The sequence below is a fragment of the Megascapheus bottae genome, chromosome 7 (genome assembly GCF_031878675.1).
Source record: "Megascapheus bottae isolate mThoBot1 chromosome 7, mThoBot2.hap1, whole genome shotgun sequence".
Classification (NCBI taxonomy): domain Eukaryota; kingdom Metazoa; phylum Chordata; class Mammalia; order Rodentia; family Geomyidae; genus Megascapheus; species Megascapheus bottae.
Genome location: NC_143515.1, coordinates 72,139,218 through 72,159,545, shown reverse-complemented (window position 1 = coordinate 72,159,545; position 20,328 = coordinate 72,139,218).

Here is a 20,328-nt window from a genome sequence, read left to right as displayed (position 1 = left end):
GGAAGAATGGGGGCCCAGAGAAGGGAAGAGAGAAATTGTGGTTTCTTTGAAACACAAAACACATAATTTGGGGATGTTCTCCAGTAGGCTGGGCCTGAATCCACATCAAGCAACTCTGAATGCTTCCAGTGTAGGAATTGTTCTTGGGCCCTTTCTGATTTGTCCTGCTACAGCAGAGGCAGAACACCAGCGATATTTGGTTTAAATGAATGCCAGACCAGGCTGTAACTTAAAGAAATGCATGAAGACTATCAGTTTCACTTTCTGTCTTGTGTTTAAAACAAGGGTTCCCCCCCAACAAATATTTGCTGCTGAAGACGCCCTTCCTAAACCCTCAGTCATGATTTTGCAAGTCAAAGAAAAAAAAAACATGTGGTCTGATTAATTTTACCCTTCACAAACCTACCAATTGTAGAAGAGCATGTTAGCCTAAATCATGAGATGATTGAATGTTTTCATTTGAAATTTGCCAATGACTTTTGTGGATTTTCTTTCTTCTTTAACCTACCTTCAAAATTAATAAGTGTGATAGCAGAAGATTAATAACCAAGAGTAGTGAAAACTAGTAAACACTAGTTTTAAGGAGCTATTATAAAGACTGGGCTAAAATTATTTCGATAATATTGACTTGTTAAAAACACATTTTGTGCTTAATTCCCCTCCAGTATACTCCAGCATCATCTGCTGGGGACCAGCATAGTACAAGCTAGGGCTTTTTTGTAGGCGTGGGAATGTTGCAGGCCTAGGATATAAGACCTGCTAAATCCAGGCCCTTAAAGGACTTCAGCAGCATTGTGATGATGGGAAAGGCCAGATTTCAGATTTATTCCCTACTCTCACCAGAGGCTCTTAGAATGGAGGTCAACTACTATCTGTGTGGAATGTGGATTCTCAAGCATAGATCACAGACTCGGGTATGAGTTCTCCAAAGAGAAAACACAGACTGGCACTATAGAGCACTTTGTATAAACTTGGGCTCTTGGAAGTATGATTTCTTGCCTTCACTGGAAGACATATACAATAAGAAGGCTTGTAACTAAAAAGTTCTATAGCCTGTCAGATGTTTCCTGCAGTAGAGTCTCCTACTCACCCATCACCTTCCTCTTCTGTCTACTTTCCAGCCCTTCACCCTAAACAAGGGTTCATTGCTTGTCCTCGTGGATAAGTTTTGGATGATCCATTCATAAATTCATGTGGGATATCTCTAGGGACTCTCAGAAATACATCAGGAAGTAAATGTGGTGATCTGGGTTATAAAATAAAAAGTCAGTTAAATTTGGAAGGCAGTGGGATTGTATCTTATTCAGTCATGAGCATCCAAAGATGGACCATCAGTGAACCACAGAGTATAATCAAAATCGCCCATGAGTGTTCTTTAAATTGTCCAGAAAGCACTCTATAGACTATAAGATTATCTGTTTTTGAAAGTTGCACAACAAATATATAAAGTTTTTGTAGGGTCCTTGAGCATGTCACAACTGAGGTTTCTTCCTCGTTTCTTTCCTGCATTCTCTACTTCTAATTATACAAAAGAAAAGCACATTTTTCAGTGAAGGTGAAATACCAGTATGAAATTGCTGCCAGGGTTCTGATCTAATACCTCACATTTACCTACAATCTAATGAACTCTAGGACTAAAGATTTCAGTAGAAGCAGATCCAAAACACCTCAAGTCTTCTTGCTGTCTGTATTTTTTTTACCATGAAAAGCCCAATCGAAAAGCCTTATGTTTCAAAGATTTAGTATGCAAAATACAGTTTTCTCCTCTTATTTCCTCTGGTAACTTCAGAGGCTCTGATATGGACAATGAAGGCAATACCTATCAGCTGTATTGCATGACAGGTGATCAAAGAGGAGGTTGAAGATTGGTACTGCCTGGCAGGATTGATAAGAATTGTCCAGAGGTTTCATCATTAGCAGAACTGATTGCCCTGTCCCCCACCCCAAATCCCTTACCATCTATGCCTTCCCTTGTAACTGTATCTGTCCTCCACCTTGAACTTCACCTGACTGTGGAAAGATGTGAATTGGGTTCAAAGAAAGGGCACAGTTCCAGCGGGCACAGCTGGAGGGAGACTGTTCTAAGGGATGGGAGTAGAACCCACCAGGAAGTGTCATATCAACATCATCGCTGTGAAATGAAGATAAAAACCTTGGGACCTCAACACCACACCTCTCTCAAGGACCTGCAAGTGGGAATGTTGAGAGGGTTATAACCTTATATCTGTACCCATCAAGTGTAATGGAGACTTGGGTAAGCAAAATATTTTATTCCTTTCCAAGTCCTAAATTCCCTCCCCAAACATAAGCACGCTTTGCCTATTAGCTTCCTCAGATTTCCAGTCCAGTTTGAAGGGAATAATCAGAGGAAGAGAAAATTCAAAGAAGTAAAGGACAGCAAAGATACAAAGACTTCCTCTTTAATTGTGAGCTCAGTCCTTGTGAGCTCCCAAAATTCATAGTACTAATCGCAAGAAAAGGACAAACCTACACTGAGGAATGGTCTACTGAATCCTAAACCCGAATTCCTCAACATAGTCAAGGTCATGAAGAACAAGGGAAGACTGAGAAACTCACGCAGGACAATGGAAGTTGCTGTGGGTAGAATCCTGGAAGAGAAAAAAGCATGAGGAGGAAACTGGTAGAAGCCAATCCAAGTCTGTAGCTTAGTAAATGGTAGCATATAATTTCCCAGAGCAATATAAGATGTTAAGAAATGAGAGAGAGAAATAGATTTAGTATATTAGATATTTCATGCAAGCAGTCTTTAGGTCAGTGGAGCCTCATAATTCTGGGATGGAAGTAGAAATAACTATGTCTATTTCTTTTTTCATATATGTTTTATTGTAATTAATAGAAGGATTACATTATATTCACCAGATAGCAGGTGCATTACTTCACATACATTGATACCCTTTCTCATGTATTGGTCCCCATTTCCCTTCCCCAACTCCCACCCCTCATCTTGTTTTCCTCCCTTCCCTATCTGATTTCAAATAACCAAATACACATATATACAACATATCAGATAACCAGGTGAAATACTATAACAATATGAGATAACCAAGGGACAGCAAAAGAGATGAGAGATAACATAGTACATTAAGGACAACACTCACTCATTATATGGCTTTTGTTTCTATATCCTATATAGGTCCTTCCATTTAGCATCATTATATATGGCCTTATGTATCTAGGTTTTGCTCTATTGAAAACCTCTGCTAGGAGAGCCCAAGGTTTCTACTGATTATGACAAATGAGTGAAACCACTGAGCGTATGTTCCTTTGAGTGTGGCTTACTTCACTTAATATGATTTTTTTCTAAGTCTTTCCATTTCCTTACAAATGGGGTGATGTCGTTCTTTTTGACAGTGGTGTAGAATTCCATTGTGTATAAATACCACATCTTGTTGATCCACTCATCAACTGAGGGGCATCTGGGTTAGTTCCATATTTTTGCTATAGTAAAGAGTGCTGCAATGAAAATTATGTTTATTTCTATGTTATAGGTGAGAAAAGAGAGATTCAGAGTTTTCGAATGACTGGCCGGAGACTGTAGATAGAGAAATGGATGGGAAATGGATTATTACTGAATTCTGTGGACACTCACATATCTGCATATAGCTCTGCCCTGCTTGATTGACAAGTAATGTGTTCCATTTTCAACCACAAACAACAAGACCATTTTACCTTAAAGCCATCTTGATACTTCTCAAGGAGAACTCTGAACACTCTATAGACCAAGAAAAGGAGCCACCCACTAATGAGTAAAAATCTGGCTGGCTGGTACCAAGAAGGCTGGACCAAGAAGACCCCCCTAGGGGACTGTGGTGAAATGAGGGAGCTGTTTGTGGAATGCTTTCATGGATCCAGTCTGCAAAGGTGTGCAGAAATCTGCTTTATGAACTGTGTCATGCAAATGTTTTGCATAAATAAAACATTTCAAATTGCTTCTGCTTGGGCATTTTTAAGATTTGGCAAAGACACATGAATCCAACAGATCTGATCAATATTTATAGCCAATATTGAAAAGTCAAAAGAAGTGTTGAATGCAGGTCAGGGAATCCTGAGATAAGAAAGTCTTTATTTTCCCATTTCATTATAAACCATGCAGTCATAAACTCTCTGCTTTTGGAGCACAAAAAAAAAGGTTTGATCTGATGACATGGGAATATTTTGATTTGGCTGCCCCAATTACATGTGTGTATTTGTGTGTGAAGTGCCTTTCTTACTTATTCTTGTAATAAATTAGGCTTACATGAGTAACTGCCATTCATTCTGGCCTTAATTAATTGAAAAGCATGTACTAAGCACCTAGCATTTGCTGGGTACCGAGGAGGAGGAAAATGGGAAGCAATTAAAATACAGTTTCCGTCTTTAACATGCAGCAGTTTCCAGATAAGCAGAGGAAACAAGGGCAATTACTTTCGTGCATCTAGAGGTATACAGAGCCCCAAACGAGCATGAGAATGGTTTGCTTTGGGGAAATCCTGGAAAGTTTCATAAAGAATAAGACACATGTTTGGGTTTTGAAAGGAAAGTGAGTTTTCATATGAACTGAGGGGAAAAAAAGGCACTCACTCCATAGAACATCACTGTCAAGGAAAACATTCAGATAGGATTAAAATATCTGTTTACTGCTATAGAATAAAATACTGCTTTTCCAATTAAAAAAGAACAAGAACAGAGAAAACATGTACATCAAGCAAGACCAATGGCCCAGGCAGCAGGGTCTATGGCCATATCACTCTGAATGGTATCAATCTTAACATTGAGACAGGGCTAGGCCTGTATTAGTACTTCAATGAGAGAGAAAGACAGAGACAGAGACAGAGATGTCAGAGACAAAGTCATAGAGAGAGTAGAAGGCATGGAGTGGCATGGCATATTTTAGAAACCTAACATGTCTACCCTAGATGGATATTGAGAAAGAGGAGGTCAGAATCCTGGCTAGACAGGCTGGCTGTGGCAAGTGAAGCCATAAGTGTCTTAGTATGAAACTGCCAGCAGAAGAGACCTGCAGCCTGTAGAACTCACTAGAAAATAGTCCAGCCACATCCTATATGGCCTTATGTATCTAGGTTTTGTGATATTGTAATCCTCTTCTAGGAGATTCTACGGTTTGTACTAATTATTACAAATGAGGCAAAGCATTGAGCCAATGCTCCTTTGGGTCTGCTTACTTCACTTAATATGATTTTTTCCAAGTCTTTCCATTTCCTTACAAATGGGGCTATGAATAGAATTCTATGCTTCCATCAGAAAGAACAAAGTGATTGTTTTCACTGAGTTATTGTCCTCTCTGTGAGGCTGAAATTCCTAGATTTAAAATATATATAGAATCCTAAGATACAGGGCCAGGAATGTGGCCTAGTGGTACAATGCTTGCCTAGCATGCACGAAGCCCTGGATTGGATCCCTCAGTATCACATACACAGAAAAGGCTGGAAGTAGTGCTGTGGCTCAAGTAGTAGAATTCTAGTACCCAGGCCCTGAGTTCAAGGCCCAGAACTAGCAAAAACTAAAAAAAAAATACTAGGATACTACAACCACCAGTACAACCATGTTCAGTGCAGCATTAGTAACCAAAGCCAAGATATAGAATCAGCCAGATGCCCCTCAACAAATGAATAGATTGAGAAAATGTGCTATGATATGCATAATGGAATTTTACTCATCCATTAGAATAATATTGCATCATTTACAAAGAAATGAACATATTTGGGAAAAACTAGGTCACATGAAGTAAGTCAAGCCCAAAGAGACAAAAGATGAATCTTTTCCTTCAGATGTGGAATCTAGAATTCGTTTATAGGCATGTAAGTAAATACTATGTTATGTGTTATGCAAGTATATACAAACGCATTGACTGAAATGAGGTAGATTTAGAGCAAAACTTAGTATAATTCTTTAGCAAGGCTAAGTCAAAGGTCAACAAAATAAATAGTTGAAAGGGGCAAAGTGGAGTCAAGGGAAGGAATGGATGAGTAAAGAGAAGAAAGGGGGAATGCAGTCAAAATTCAATACATAGCCTATAAAATTAAGAAAAGTGAGAGAAGGGGAATTAGGAGGGATGGGTGAGAATGTTCAAAGGGATGACACTGGCCAAGACACATTGTATCCATAAACAACTTTGTTGAATAACAACTCCTTTGTACAACTGCTCAAAAATACTAATAAAAAATTAAAATAAACAAATAAAATTTGTATAAAGCTTTCCCTAGATGCCATGTCCTCCTGAAGACAAAGGGACAAAGACAAAGGGAAAACCCTTCAAGCAAGACACGCCCATCTCCAAGAGCAGAGTCTAAATCTACTTTTCTTTAATACTGCAAGACTAGAGTCACTGAAATAAGCATTCTTCTATTAGGAAGGAAAAAAAGAAAAGCATTCCTAATAGCAGTTAGCAGGAGGCAGCGTAATGACTTGCAAATGAAAAGCATGAAAACCAGAATGCACCTTTGAACCTCCTTCCCATTCAGCCTCTATGTCCTCATAATTTTCTCCCGTAGCATTCCTGTTATTCTTGCTACCAGAGCAATAACCTTCCTGGTACATTTTTTAAATGTTGGAGGAGGAGCTGTCCAGTGATCTCAAAGCATATGTTTTTGATTCTCATAAGATTATGGATACCAAAGGAATAAAAATGGAAATCACCACTGCCAAGATATGAAAGAAAGTTTGCATAGTAAAATAATTTAAACCTAACATTTGGACCCAATAAGGCACATGGAGAGGGTTTTTTTCCTTCATATTTTTGGAAAATGTGCATTTTCTTCACATTAAGTGGTACCAATAAAAAATAATGATTCTCACTCAGTTTATTCCTATAAGTTAGATTGGCTTATAGTTTTCCAAGACATGGTTTTGTATCAAGCTAGATGGTAACAACCTGGGTATAAGAAAACATGCAGCTATTTACTTGCATGCAGGAAAAAAAAAACAGATCACCATTCCTGTTTTCTGAATGTAGCACAAAGGTCAGCTAAACAAAGTTAGTAGCTTTAGTCATCTATTTTCCCAGAAGGAATGTTACCTGGTGTATCCAGGTATCTGTCTCCCAGGAGAATGCTAGGATCTGCAGCCTGAGGTAGTGACTCCCTGGACTCAACAGCTTAAAGAAACAGAGAGAAATTAATGGAGTGGTCAGAAAACAAGCCAAACCTGGTATGGTGTGCCCCACCAAGGCCAGCATGAGAGGAACGGATTGCTTTGACTCTCCACTACCATTTCAGTAACCTACTGCTTTGCTGCATAGGCTACGACTAAACACCAACCTTTCTCGATGATTAAATGTGAGGAATCTCTTCCTGCTCACCTCACAGGCCCACTAGAAGACTCCATGAATGGGAATGAACTGTGAAATCCATAAAATAGCCTATACATGGCTTGCATGAAGTAAAAAGAGTGGAAGGTCGTGGATTATTTATTATCCTTTGGCTCCTGCCTCAACTCTTTGCAAGCCCTTGTATCCTCCGGTGGCTGGACATCTTCCATGGAGATGTAAATAACAGCCTCTTGAATGTCTTGCTGGGAGCCACAAAAACACCCCCAGTATCTGAGAAGATTCATAGCTTGTTTTGTTTGTCCTGGTTTCCTCTCACTCAGATTTCCTGCACCTGCTGAATTCCCACTCTCTGCTTCCCACTGCCATCTCCCAGACAGGCTCCCTGGAGCCTGTCAAGGTCTGTGCTCTTCCCCCAGGTAATAAGGATGCAGTACCATAGTATACCTTGCATGAACATAGAGAGTGGGTCATTCTGCAACCCAACAAATATTCTGAAAATAATGGCCAGGAATCCTTTTTTCAAGTCTCTGGTCCTCTTGTCACCAGAAATTCCTCACTGCTCTTGTCTGCAGAGACCTACAACCCACCTCCAACTCTTTCTCATCTCTTATCTCCCTTCAAGCTTCCAGGTCCCCCAATCCTGTCACTGCTCTTGCACCTCTTGTTTGATTCTCCCCCAGGGAGTCTCAAAGCTGGTTACCCATCTCCTGAGGATATTTGTTCTGATCAATGATATCAAAGGGTCAAAGGTGGGGTCTTCAAAGCTCTTCAAGCAAGGGGGGGGAGGGGAGACCATCACTAATCTAGCTCTGCTGAACTGTGGCCTCAGGTAAGCTCACCTTCCTTAGGTCCTCCTAATGCCAGCCAGGTATTTTTATGAACAAAAGATCATTCTCTCCCAGAGAGAATCACTGCCAGTTCTTTTTTTTTCAGCTGAACATTATTTTTCCTGCCACATTGTTATTTTAAGAAATTTGCCAATGATCAACACTTGGTTATTCAACAGTTGAGGTCCTCTCTCAAATTAATGCTTCTTGTTTCCCTTCTGGGCTTGGTTCCTAGGTCACTGGGTAGTGTGGTGGGCAAGGAAGAAACCACGGTGTCCACACATGGAGCCCTGGCCCATACTCAAAAAGGGACGTTGTTATTTGGAGATAACGTTGACAGAGACGGTCTCAAGGGTGAGGTACACAAGACATAGCAGAAGCAATGCTACAGCCGAGGTGTATTTCATTTTTCTTTAAGAGCAGATAACAGACTCGTATTATTACTGTGTCTGACTTTATTACCTGGTATATTGTATATGTGTTTATTTGTTTTTTTGAGATAGGAAAGGGAAGGGGGAAATCAAGATGATTGGGAGGGGTGGGAGGAGGGAAATGGGGACAAAAACATGAAAAGAGGTATCAATGTGTGAGAAGTAATGCACCCACTACCTGATGAATGTAACTGTAACCCCTCAATACATTAATCCGACCATAAAAAAAAAACTTTTTAAAAAAAGTAGATAACAGAGATGAGTCTATTGAAATAGCTTTGACATTCCAATTATATATCATTAGTTCCACCTTATCTCAGATTTACCTTTCCCGGAGCCAGGTTGATGTACATCTTTGGCAAACCGCTTCATTTTTCTGACTTTTCCTTGTGTGAAATTAGAGGATTGAGCCAGGGGATCTCCAAAGCCCTCATTTAGTTTTCTATTAATTCATTATACTCCCTCACCCACACTATTTTCTTTTTTTTATGTGTATGGTATGCATAAGTTCTACATAGGCTTCTACATACGCCCTCTCCTTTGTCTCCTCTGAAGGAGACAGAGATTTCAGTCTATTTTTCCATCAGAATAAATTCCTATTTTTGAGAGGATAATTATGTGCTCAAGGCCATATATCCAAACAGAGCAGAGACGGTCACTGAACACAGTCCTGTCCTTGGATTGGGCTTTCTTCTAACATCCTCATTCATCTTCCCTGGATCTCTTTCTATTGCTGTGTCTCTTCATACTAAGGGACATTCAGCCAACTCCACCATGTCTACCATTGCTAGCCAGGAGACCAGATCCTCTCCAAAGAATGCCATCTGAAAGCGTAGATTGGGATGTCATTTCATTTTTCCTATACTCTTGTTACGTCCTCACATGTGTCAACATATTCTCCATGACTGCTGTCAGGATGGGAGCTTACATGAGGCCCTGTTGCTGTGGATAGGTGTGTATTTGACTGTCCTTGAGAGGAAGAAATGGCTTTACACTCTCTGTTGAGGAAGAGAAGGATAATTCGTAACCTTACAAAACTAGCCTAGAACAAATCACGTTGTGAGGCAATCCAAGCTCAGAGACACCAATAGCGCATGTTTTCTCTCATATGTGGAAGCTAGATCTAACAATACACTGAGACATGATAAATTATACATGACTCTAGGCATTCACACACAAAGAAACCAAAGGAAGATACTCTTAAGGAAAGCAACACAGAGGCTCCACGTCTCTGTGCCCCTGATCATAAAATAATATGCATTGAAATGAATTCCAGGAAATGGAAACAAGAGGTTTTTCTTTTCTTTTTGTCTTGCATGTTTATCTGTCTTGGGGAGGGGAGGTAAAAGTGGGCACAGAAATGGAGGGACAAGACTGAAGACATGAGTAGTCCCACTCACTCGATACTATGTTCAAAATGAATTATACAACTTGTGGACAGGAACAGGAGGAAAACCTGGGAGACAGAGGAAACGGGTGATGTTGTCCAGAAAGAAATATACTCATTATCTGGCTTATGAGTTGGTAACCCCTCTGTACATCACCTTCATTATAACAATAGCTTAAAAATTATTTAAACTAGGCCTAACACAGAGTTACATGAGCTCTCTCAGAGCTGGAGGAGCTCAGGAAAGGTCGGCTTGCATCCTTGCATTAGGAAAGATCAAACCTATTCCAAGGCAGGTGGCAGACAGGAGAGATTATGGATGCGAGACCTAACAGGGAAGCCATTCTTCCAGCTCTACAAGCCAGGCTTTCTGACCTGCAGGATTTCTCTGAGTTGGCCCAGAAGAAGAGATATTCAGTTCCCACCCCACCCCCAATCAGGAAAAATGAGTGCTGTTATCTTCAAAGCATAAAAACGCTATCCCGAGACTCTCATGATATGTTTGTAATTTTAAATGATTTCTACAAATCTCTTCAAGCTCCAGGCCGTGAAGACAGCCTTGGATGAAAGAGAGAAAACAGAGGAGGATCAAGGCAGAAGGGGAGGAGGTCCTAAAAATGACTCCAAAATGTTGTACGAGGGCCTATTTCACCACCTGTAACTGTGAATTGTAATAAAAAATTTCTCAGCTCCCCGCCCCCTTGCACTGCTCTCTGAGACCCAGGCTTGGACTGAACACATATGTGTCTAAGTTGGTCGATCTCATTGTCCTCCAGGGCCGTAAATTCTGACTGCCACAAATCAGCTTCAATGCAACTTCACCCCCAGACACGCACACACTCACATTAAAGTCCTGGCTGAAATATGGCTGCATGTGTTCTCTCCTGCACCACCAGCCTGCTGGCACTGAGATGCCACCCTGTCAGAGATGGTTTATGGAATGAGGTGGGGAGGGCAGAACACAGTGGCCAGCTACCACCCCAGCTAAGGCGCCAGGCAGCTTTGATCTCTGGCTGGTTAGCTCTGCCTTGCCATGGACGGGGTCTTATTTGCACACATGTCTAAAATAGAATTTTCTAAGCATTAAAAGTCCCTTGTTTTCCTCCTCTATACAGACATGGTATTGGCTTCTCTTTTCTTTCCCCAAGTAACTCCTGTGACACCTCACTGTCCCCAGCCACACACAGAGAATCCCAAGTCTTTTGCTTTTCCTAGCGCTAACAGTTGACACAGCCTGTCCATCTGTTTGCATAAAAATTTTTCTTCTGGAAGGAGTGGGAGGTGGAGCTCTCCAAGAAGTTGTATGCAAGTAAGACACTCAAGACAACTTTAAAACACTAGATTTCCTGAGCCACAGAATGAATAGGACTCTTCAGCAAACAATGCAGCTTCTTCAACAATGCTAGGAAAATGCATTCTCTAACACACACAAGACTGAAACCAGACCACATCTCTTAACTCCAAGTGGATCAGGATCATAGTGTAAGACCTAAAACTTGGAAACAACTTAGGAAAATATATAGAAAACTGTGAAGGATGTAGGCATAGGTAATTATTTTCCAAATAGGACTCTAATTGCCCAGGAAATAAGAGAAAGAAAGAACCAAGAATACTGCATCAAATTACAAGCTTTCTGCACAGCAAAAGAAATGTTACTAGAATTAAGAGACAGACCACAGAATGGGAAAAAATCCTCACCAACTATCCAATAAAGAATTAATATCAAAAATATGCAATGAGCTCAAAAATTTAACAGCAAGAGAACAAATAGTCCAGTTAATAATGGCAATTGAATTTGAACAACCAGTTCTCAGAAGAACTACAGACAGCTAAAATATGCATGAAATGTTCAACGTTCTTAGAGAAACTCAAAGCAACTATACCAAGATTCCATCTCACTCCAGTCAAAATGGCAGTCTTCAAGAAAATAAGCAACAATAATTGCTAGGGTAGATGGAAGACCTTGTTGGGATAAACTTCATACACTGTTGGTGGGAATGTAAATAAGTGCAACCACTATAGAAATCACTATGGAGTTTCCTGACAAAAACTAAAAGTAGTTCTTACCCTAGTACTAACCTTATTAACTGTGCGGTACTGATATAAATTGAGTTATGCTGAAGAAAGGGTGATCTTATTACAATGTGACTGATGTCCCTACAAAGAAAGGAGAAAGGAATAATGATGAACCACAGAGAAAATAACAGGTGAAAGTGGAGGCAGAGATTGAAGAGATGCATCTATAAGCCTAGGAATTAGCCAGCCATGAGCTAGATGAAAGGCCTAGAATATTTTCTCTGTTTGAAGCCCCCAGAAATAATAAACACAGTTGACACCCTGCTGTGGAACTTTTAGTCTACAGAACTGTGAGAGAACACATTTCTATTACTCTAAGCACTCAGACTGGGCCACTTGGTTTCAACAACCTTAAGAAAGAGAGGCTGAGTTCATATTGGCAAGTAGTGGGGAGCGGATATTAGGAGACCCAGAGTTAGATCTGATTATTTCAGAAGAGCAACAACAAAAAACAACCTAGTCCTCAGCTACCTGAAAGGATTTCAGAAGCAGAAATACAGAACATGGAAATACTTTCTAAGACCTCATTTCCCATAGGATCCCCTTTATAGTTCCCATTCTTTAGAAAGTCTTCATGCCCCTCACTCCACCCAGCTGATAAGTGATAGAAAATGGAGACTTCTTCCTCCAATTTTTCATCCCTTCTCTCTGGCTCGGTAATTATGTTTAACGGAAATGAATTGCCGTCACTTGTTTTGAAAGGACCCTCAATCAACATATCACATCAAAAGCATATTGCTACATTTTAAAGATTTCTATGCCAGACTTCAGGGGTAGAGCTTATTTCTAACCCTATGAGACAACAATTTTGACTTTTAACTTGTAGAACCTGGCTTCAAGAATCCTTACAAGCTTCCATAAAGTACATGGAAAAGCATACACCATATCTATTTGTCCTTCTGAGAGGAAGCACAGACATGTCATCAGATTCTAAGCAGAATCCTTCACTCCCAAAAGATGAACCACTGCTGTGAACAATGAGAAACAATTTTGAACAGAAGACCCACAGAGGATTGTTCTCTACTCAGTTCTTAAGCACCTTTAGAAGTCCAGTCATTGCTTTGATAACTATATGCTATACCATCAATCCCAAGGCCAAGAGCTTTTGAGAATACCAACATGCCTATGGTATCATGTTAACCTCAAGTCACTGCAGTCAGCGTGAGATTTGCAAGTTCTTAACAGAAGAAGCTATGATCTTCCTATGACATGTTCCCCATAGAGTCACATATTGAAATCTCACTCTCTAGCTGATGATATTTGGGGAGATTTTGTAGATGTTTATGAGGCAGAATCAAGTTAGAGGAAATGGATCACTTGAGGACAGACCCTTTGGGTACCTGTCATTGGACACTTCCTGCCTCACAATCTGCTTCCTGTTCACAACAAAATAAAGGGGCTCCTCTCTGGCATGATTCTATGTCCAAGCACTTGGAGACAGGTAACCATGAACAGACCCTCTAAAGCACAAACCAAGATAAAGCCTTCCTCCCTTAAGTTGCTTGTGGCCAATATTTTCCCCCATAGATTTGAAAAAGTAACAAATATGGAAAATCAGTTCCAGAGAAATGGAGTCCCTGCTGTCATTACACCCGATCATGGGCTTCTTAAGCCGTTAGGATTGATTAGTGGGAGGAATTTGAAAGAGTTTGGAGAAAACAACTAGAAAATTTTCATAATTCTATAAAACTCTAAGCAGACCTTAATGGGTGAGTGTGGTGGAGTCTCAGATCAAAATGCCAACAGCAATGCAGACAGTGAAGGTCAGAGTCCTAAAGTTTCAGATGAAAACAAGATCTGCACAGGGAACTGGACTAGAGGCTATGTGTATTATATTTAGTCAATTTTTCTATATTTTCTTAATGTCTTGAGACTTACAAATTAATTTGGTAGGAGAAGAACTTAAGACAGTCAGCATTCTGGTTGTGGCATTGATATTGGATGCTTTTATTCAGGTACATAGTGAAACTTAGAAATAAGAAGTAGTGCAGAAATATTGGAAAACTGTGCAGTTTGGTCAGAAAAAGAACAAGTTGAAAGCTGTAGACAAAGAGGTCTGGCTTTTAAAGAGATTCATGCCAAGCACTTTGCATTGAGACAAGAGGAAAGTTTCCTTGAGGGTATCTCAAAAAGTGATTCCCCAAGATGAAGACTGCCCAGGAACACTGCTTGCACAGGGTTTAGAGAGAAGTGCTTTCCTGTGTTCAGGCACTCAGAGACAACTGCAGCCATTATCCAAGGGCAAACAGATACTGGTCAAATGAATGGCCAAACTGGGCATCATCCACACAATGCTGGTTTTGTAGACATGTAGAATGCAAGATTTATGAAGCTATTTAGGCTTCCACCAAGATTTCAGGAAAGCCTGTAAAGCCAGGCAATGTATAATAGGACTAGATTCCCTACAGGCAGGCACTAAGTGAGCAATGTGTGAAGCTGTAAGAATGACGCTTAAGCAGCAATGAATATTCAATGAGTTTGGAAGAGGCCAGCTCTAGAAAAGTCACAGACACTGATTGGAGCCAGCTCAGAGAGAAGGCCATGTGTGCTGTTCACAGAGACAGGGCTGACCTAGGCATTCCAGCTCTCGTTACAACACTGTGTACACAGCATGCTCTCTTGAGGAGAAGCCAGCCTCTGGACCTAAGTAATTGCTACTCTAGGTGTGATTCTTAGACTATACTTCTGCACCAATCACAAGCCCCAATCCAAGTTGTTCACAGTCTCTGTCAATAAAAGACCACAGATGATGAAGGTGCAAATTAAAGTATGGGTCATTCTTCATATAATGTGATTAGAATCGACAGACAAAAACTAATCCATCTTAGAACCCAAGTGATGATGAAGGAGCAAAAGCAGGAAGCAGAGGCAACCAGGTATGCTCCACTCAAATGAAGCCAGCTCTCTTCCTAATCTGGGAGGTGTATGGTGACAGCACTTGCCTGGAGCCCAAAGATGCAGGGCCCATTCTCAGCCTGGTCTTTGGTGCAAAGAAACCTTGGTCACCAGATGCTTCTGAGGCATTGTAGCCATCTGGTCTCCTGGCTTCCCAGTACAGAGTGATGCTGAAATTCTGACATGCATCAGCACACTCTTGGGGGGGATTAGCTGACATCTGGGGAGCACAACCTGCTATATTCTGCTTGTCTGAGTTGCAAAGCACACAAGAGAGTTCTTAAAGTGCCAGAGTACAAACCCAGCCTGCCAAGGCACCAGTGAAGGGACTTCCTGGCTGCCCAAAATCCCCTTGCTGGACTCCAAGTGACCACAGCTGACAACAAAGGACAACAAGATTCAGAGAACTCTGAATCTGTGAGGTAGCAACAGTGCTTGGGCCAAAAGGATTTCCCTGGTTCATTTAATTTTAGAAACACCACATAAAATGATGTTGACTATAGTTCTTTACAGGAGTCAATGCAAGTGTGCATTGTAAATCTTCAAAAGGAACTGTTAAATTTAATTAAGTTTGGCCTGGAGCTACCTCTGGGCATAGCTTAAGTTTTGCCTAATGGTTTCTCTGTACACTGTGCACTGTAACCTAACTTGATACACAAACAGACCATATTCTACTCTTACTTCATAGAAGCTGAGCTTCAGTCAGCCACAGGCAACTAAGTCATCAAGCCAGACTCAAATCAGACAAATGCTGAATTCCAACCAATCTTGCTCTCTTTGCATGTCACTTCTATCTTCTTTATGCTACTTTCTTTTCCTTGAACCTATTTTGGTCTTGGCAACCTCCAAATACTCATCCACTGACCTACTGAAGTTAATATAGCTAAAGGACTACTTTAAACAGAAAATATATTAGGCTTTATTTTCTGAATACTTATGATTACAGAACCCTCTTCTTACATTAAATAGAAAATCTTTATGTTCGAGGAGATATTATCAGAAATGGGGATGAGAATGTCTCCTTAAGGAAGGAAGATTGTCTATGAATGTCCATAGCAGGAGCACTAAGGAAATCTCTAATTTAAGACAACTGGTCAACCAAGTATATGGCTGTTTCCTCCAAAATACTGAATGCATCAATATATTTTCTGTGCTAATAACCTGTTGCCACTTATTGAGTATTCATTGGCAGCTCCCACATATCACAAATCAAGCTCCCTACACATCTCAATCATCTAAACTTCTCAAAAACAAAAAAGCTACTGCTCTTCTCTATCCCCATCTTCCAATGATGAAAAAAAGGTTTTAAAAAGTCAAATGAGTGGCTATAAGTCTCATAACTCTTAGTTTAGATCTCTCCTGATTTCAAATGCCCATAAAAATTCCTCAATTCTTACTAAACATAGAACTTCCCTATGACCGGGTCATACCATTTTTGGGCATCTATCCAGATCATTATAAGTCAGGATACAGTAAAGATACTTGCACATCCATGTTTATTGCTGCATTATTCACAATAGCTAAGTTACAGAAAGAGTCCAGACACCCTACAATAGATGAATAGATCAAAATAATGTGGTACCTATAGACAATGATATTTTATACATCTATTACAAACAATAATATTATATCATTTGTAGGGAAATAGATGGATCTAGAACAAATCATGTTAAGTGAAATAAGCCAAGCTCAAAGAGAAACAGCTCATATTTTCTTTCATGTGTGGAAGCTAGATATAAAATACATCTGGACATGATAACTTATACAAGACTCTAGGCATTCACACACAGAAAGACTAAAGGAAGATACTCTCAGGGGAAGAGCCCTAAGAATATTTTATGGTATTTATCAAATGAACTCCAGGAAATGGAAACATGGGGGTTTTGTTGTTATTGTTGTTGGTAATGGTGGTGGAATGTTTTTGCTATTTTTTTTCTTTTTTGAGAAGGTAGGAAAAGGCAGTATAGACAGGGAGGGAAGAAAGGTTAACAGATACAACCACAGTATTTAGTAAACACTATTTAGAAAATTAACTATGCAAATTGTGGGGAAGGACAGGAGGGGGAAACCGGAGAAAGGGAAGGAAGGAGTGACAATGTCCAAAAAGGAAATGAATTTATTTTCTGGCTTTTGAAAAAGTAACCCCTATATACTGTACCTTAATAATAAGGATAAAAGCATCATTCCTAAGGAATTCCCTATTACTAGAATGTTTTAAGTTCACTGTTGGGATAAAGACTTATTCTTATGACTCTGACCAGAACATATGTAGATCAAAGCCCTGATGATGTGTCAAGTCCACCTCTCTTCAGTTTTATGTCTCATGTTTATCACTTTCATCTTGTCACCATATTTCCTTATACTGATTTACTCAAACTTACCATATGGTGAATTTAAAACTAAGAACAGTAGCTACAAAGTTTATGCCGATGTGATGACATTCAACCACTGTAATTAGCTATTAGTTGGGTAAAATGAATAGTTTTTGTGCCTCATACCTCCATCTGTCTAGACAATATTTTCATATTTACAAATCCCAAAGAGGAAAACAAATTGTCACTCTGAATCAATAAACCTGGTATTTTATAAGAAATCTAGTGCTAGAAAGTTTTCCTCTGTTCAAAACCTTTTCAAAGATTTACCTCAAGCACACAGACCAGCATGCTTTTCATGTATGAATCCACAGCATGCTGGATCACTCCTCTAAATATTATCTTCCTTTTGGGTAGAAGAAGTAAGAATGAGTGGCAGGAGGTTGCTTGTTTATTTTCCTTTTATCCAAGTGGGTATGGGAGCCAAACATTGGTGGCTCAAGCCTATAACCCTATCTTCTCATGAGGCTGTTATCTGAGGATTGTGGTTCAAAGCCAATCTGGACAGAAAAGTCTGTGAGTCTCTTATCTCTATTTAACCAGCAGCAAGCCAAAAGCGGAAGTATGGCTGAAGTGTTGAAATACCAAACGAGCAAAAACACCAAATGAGAGCGCAAAGTCCTAAGTTGAAGTCCCAGAGCAAAAAAAGGAGAGAAGATAGATGGGAGAAGAAAGGAGAGGAGCAAAGGTGGAGGAGATGGGAAGAAGAGGGGAGGAGTTGGGAGGAGAAGGAAAGTTTCTTGCCATGGCTCTCATGAGCTGAATGACATCCTTTGAAGCCCCTTGCCATTGCCTCCTCTGAAACATGAGGCATTGTATCATTATTCATTGTGGAGAGTGAAAAGACTGGGATTCCATGGAAGGTGAATGTGATGATGGCACTTGTACATGAGTTCCAGTTTCATGTCCTACAAGTGCCACCCTCATAACCCTGGGGAGCACCCTGATGTGGAAGATTCAAAAAGAAGAAACTTTAAACCTCTCTACACAGACAGAAATCTAGTCTCTCGTTCTAGTTTCTTAATAGGGACACCCAGCGTCTAAAACACACCCATGATCCGTAAGTTGTCTTTGGTCTCAGGCCTAAATCTTTACTTTTGAAGTAAAATATTAACACCAGTTTTTCCTGATAGTTCATGATAGCATTATTTATAATAGCAATTAAATTGCTTCAAATTCGCTCCTTTTTATATTATTAATTTTAAAATTAAGTATTTTGAGCATACATAAAAATACCTTGATACATTCAGATGACTATAAATAGTATAAAATGAAGAGCTTATAAATGACTAAGCACCATACCAGAAAGCACTAGCAACATGGTTAGTCACCACCCAATTCCCAGTCCATGGCCTTTCCTGCCTTGCAGAGGCAACCACGATTAGAAACTGATGTGTGTGTCTCTCATTACACATGCACACATAAATAGTCACAAAAAGCACTCTCTACAACTTTCAAATGCATATAAATAGCATGCTGAGTACCTCATTCTCAAAATTACATTTTCCAGCCTCAAATATTTTTAAGGATCATCCACATGCAATCTGTTCTGTAGGTTGAATAGCACCCACCAGCTATTAAGTAAGATCCCAAGGGAATTTTTTTTTGTTTATTTTATTTTTTGGTAGTGCTGGGGATTGAACTCAGCACTCACAAGGCAAGGACTTACCCTCTAAACCACACCTCAGCCCTTTTTGTATTTGGTATTATTCAGATAGAGTCCCCTGCTTTTTGTTCAGGGTCAGTGGAGACTGTGATCTTCCTACTTATGTCTCTCATGTATCTGGAATTACAAACATGCACCACCACAACTGGCTTGTCTGTTGACTGTCACTAAATTTTTCCCAGGTTGGTCTAGAACTGCAGTATTGCTGATCTCCTTTTGAGTAGCTAGGATTACAGGCATAAGCTACCATGTCTGGCCCCAATCCCACATTTTTTTTTACTATTATAGTCAATGCCACTTTGAACACTCTTGTTTATGTATCCTTGTACACATGCAAGAAGTTTTTTCTGGCACATAAAGCTAGAAAGTGCCTGTGGCAAATTACAATTTTACCAGCAATGTATAATGTCCTCATTTTCCATATTACGTGCAATACTTCATTGTGTCAGATTTTTCCATTTTTGCCAAACATGAGTACGAAATGGCATTTATTAGTTTTCTTCATTCTATTGACTTGGAGCATCTTTTTTATATTTTTACTCAGTGTTTATGTTCTCTTTTTGGTGACTTGTCTAGTGAAAGTCTTGGACTATTTTTTTTTCTATTAGTATGGTACATTCCTCCCAATGATTTGTAGGAATAATTTATGTTCCAGATACTAGACCTTTACTGCTGCATGTTCTGGAAACACCTCTTGGCCTACAGGTTGTCTTCTCACCTTGTCAGTGGTCTCTTTTGTTCTGGAGAAGTTTGTTATTTTAATATGTACAAATATATTAAGCATTTGCTTTACAGATTACCCTCCTGGCTTTTGTGAGGCCTTTCCCTTCTCTTCTCCTAACTAACTGGTTTCTGGTACCCATCAGCATTCTTCAGTTCTTTCAAGATAGCATGGATATTATTTGTGAACATTATACAAGTAATATTGATTACTACAAAAGATCTTGGAAAAGCTGAAAGAAGACAACCCAGTACATCATTAGACTGTTTGTAAAGTAATCATGATCATCCATTCAGAACCATCACCCAACAAGGAAATTCTAATTATAGTCCCATTCTTTATCTCAGAAAGTAGTATGACCTGTGATGAACAGAGCTTTCTAGAAAGACTACCACATGTTGGAAGCTTCCCTCTACTACCTTTTAGCTGGTTTACCTTTGCATTTTTTATGCCTTTTGAACTTCCCTTGCTACATCTGAGAGATCAGAATAACTACTGCAGTGGGCTGTTGTACACACCATCCTGGTTAATTTCAAAGTTCACATGACTCTCCTACAGTTGTGCCCCTCCCTGCACAACATGCCAGATGCAAAGGACCTCAGAGAAAAACAAGAACAGCCCATGGACTTGCTTATACCCAAACCCAAGGAGGAGGAGATCCCAGC